The sequence below is a fragment of the Medicago sativa genome, chromosome 2 (assembly GCF_051527215.1).
Source record: "Medicago sativa cultivar Bolivia chromosome 2, Bolivia_mono, whole genome shotgun sequence".
NCBI classification, from domain to species: Eukaryota; Viridiplantae; Streptophyta; class Magnoliopsida; order Fabales; family Fabaceae; genus Medicago; species Medicago sativa.
Genome location: NC_140750.1, coordinates 8,373,183 through 8,376,384, shown reverse-complemented (window position 1 = coordinate 8,376,384; position 3,202 = coordinate 8,373,183). Strand labels below are relative to the sequence as shown.

At 33.4% G+C, this 3,202-nt stretch overlaps 1 long non-coding RNA gene across 1 annotated transcript; it reads right to left on the bottom strand.

Annotated features, from left to right (window-relative positions):
• Positions 1-3,202, bottom strand: LOC146944215 (uncharacterized). Its single transcript, XR_015028127.1, has 4 exons — positions 2,721-3,202; positions 930-1,061; positions 566-637; positions 1-406 (listed from the first exon to the last, which is right to left on the bottom strand). It is a non-coding gene; the product is annotated as an uncharacterized LOC146944215 (long non-coding RNA).

Here is a 3,202-nt window from a genome sequence, read left to right as displayed (position 1 = left end):
AAAATAAAATTATACGAACTAGATTCAATGTTCTAGCACAATATATTACAAACTAACATGACTAAATTGTTCATTAGTCAATACAAAAAAGTAAAGTAACACAAATTTGAGTAACACTTTGTTCAAAAGATGACATACTCGAACACAAGACAAACATATACACGCTCAAGTGAACTAGCAGGGACATGGGCGACAACAACTGCCCTCAAAAAGTATACTTCGTACCATTTGTTCCTATAGAACCTAAACCATATAATTTCCCTTTTTTACCTTTGAGAGCTACTTCCTTCCAAATAGTCAAGTCATCTGACATATTATGCTGGGTTTCAGAAGACAATCCTTCTTCCTCTTGATTTTGAGACTTATATATTTCCAAAAGCTCTGCTTTTCTCTTCTTAAAATTTCCCTACAATTTTGAATTTTGTTAATCATTTAAATAACAACCAATTATAAATATGTAATTTTAGTAAAATCATAGATAAATTAAAAGCTATCATTTCTCAGCTCTATTATTATAACTTAAATCATAGATAAATTTAATCTGTAATGTTACAGAATTACTTACATGGGCTTGCTCAGCTCTATTATCAACCCATGTCTTATCCCTTTTAATATGGAAATCAAGAAATACCTCCTCCTGTGTCATTCTCCAATATGTTCACAAATTAATGGGGTCACATGACACAAATACACAGAAAATCCAGAAGTCATGCAATACTATCAACAAATAATCAATTACTATATTAATTAACCAGGACTATAGTACATTATCTTTCTAATGCTCAGAAATTAAGGTCTATTTATTATTTCATTTACTAGGCATATGTTAATTTGCCTGAAGTACAATATTCATCAATTCACATTCATGAAAAGCATGAGAGGCACAGTAGTAGCTATGGTTTGTACAAATGATAAGTAAAGAAACTCACTTTTTGGCAGAGTACTAGACACTGAATGTTGGTCTCAATTTTTTGAGTTCAAATATGATTTACGTTGTTAAGTGCAACTTTTTGCAATATTAGAACATAAGCACCACGACAAACTCACTTTTCGATCCATCCCTATCATTTACAGAATCAATTTGAACTTAGAACAACAACAAATTTGCAGAGGCAACATATTATTTGAGAATGAAAAAATAATATGAATCAATTTCTGACTATAAAATATACTTTTTTTCTAATCGGTGTATATTATTGAAACACACCAGGCACAAGACGTGCTAAACGGGTAGGCGGACAATACAAATAAGGGAAAACTACACGGAAGCTGCAACAATAGCAGAAAACACTGCTGATACGCAGCTGCTAAACACCAAAACAGGAGGAAAAACATCACAGAAACACAGCTGGACCGTGCCAAAACAGTCCCTTTATGTCCCTTTATCATAACTTTTTTTTTTAATGAAAATAGACACTTAAGTAAACCATTATCTTCTAATTTCTTTTTTGCTCTCATAACCAGTAGCCATATAAACTAGATCAATGGCCAATCTATCATTTTTGCTCTCTTTTCTTTTCTCATTCTTAGTGCTGACCAATTAGCAATCAATTATTTTTACAAAGAAACAGGACAATTTATAATTTGTGACATTAACAAGTAAACATTCTAAAAGGAAACTGGCTATTTGGCCATACAGTGGACACAATAATCCAACTGAAGAGAACTTCAAAGAGTTTTTAAGCTTTCTTAGAGAGCACAATGTAGACCTCACAGATGTAAAGGTAAATATTTGGTCCTCAAAATAATTACTAGTAAATGTACCTATGCAAAGTACTAATGAAATTAAGATTACTAATGATTGTTTTGCATTTTTTTTTCTTCCAGAGATGTGCCATAGATGATGATACTTATTCAATGGTTGGAAATACACACACACACTAAAAGGGGGCTTGCTTTACTAATTTAGAATATTACTTCTTGCAAAAGCATACCAGCAAAAACAATACAAGACAGCAGCGGCTGCCAAAGCATACCAGCAAAAATTAGGAAGAAAAGACTCCCTAAGCCGTCCTACAAAGGAGCTGAACACAACACCAGAAAAAAAAACAGCGACAACAGCAAAAATCCAGTAACAAATTAAACCAATTGTAGGCTAAAACAAACTGCCGTGCAGTTGGGCTATTTGTACACTACACCACAATTCGGGCAGCTGCCCCCAAAATAGTGGTTTTATGAATGAAAATATTGTGACAAGAGCTTTCTACAGAAAACTTTCTAACTTTTTGAGCCAAACTTTCAAATAGTTATTTTATTATTTTAGCTTCCTAATACATTTAGTGGTCTTTATTTTGACAAATATTTTAGGGTAAGCTACTAACACCAATATTAATGTCTTTATTGGTCTAAACTACCTCCAAGGGTCATACCAATAAAACAAAAAGGGTATGCAATAAGGCCATTGATGAAAACAAAATTGAATCTTTAACAAAACAGAAAAAAAAATCCAAGTACTTGAAATTGAACAAAGAAATCGTGAAAGTGATTAAGCAGGCACAATAAAATTAAGCACAAAACCCACAATTATTTTCAACAGCAAACATGAATCCATGTCTAGGTAGTTAAGCACACTAAAAACCCTAATAAGCAAAACAAAATAAACCCTAAAATTGAACCAAGAATCAGATACAAGTTTATGGTAACATGCTTGATTTGTTGATAAAAACACTGAGAAATTAAAAAAATATACAGAGAATTCTCTGAAGAGAAGAGAAGCTAACCTTGGTGAGCTTGAGAAATTGATTGACGAGCCTGAGAAGATTTTGGAAGAAATTGATTGAAGAGCAGGACACCAGAAGTTGATTGAAGAGCAGCACACTGAGAAAATGATTTTAAAATTGGTCTTAGGGTTATGAGAGAGGGAGATGAAATTTTAGGGTAATGAGAGCAGAACACGCGAGGGAAATTTTGTGAGATATGCGGGAGATGAAACTTTCCCAATTAAAACCCTCAAAAATATTAGCCGTCCGAAATCCGTCTCAATATTTCACACGGTTTTGGGACGGAATTGTTTTTTTAAATAAATTCGTGCGAAATCCGTTGGAAAAAACCCTGTTTGAACATGTCATGGAATTTTCACACGATTTTGGGACGGATTTGGGACGGAAATTTCGCTCCGTTAAAACCGTCCCAAATCCGTCCGAAAAATTCAGACAAAATTGTATCCGTCCGAAAATTCCGTCCGAAAACGCTGTTTTTTTAG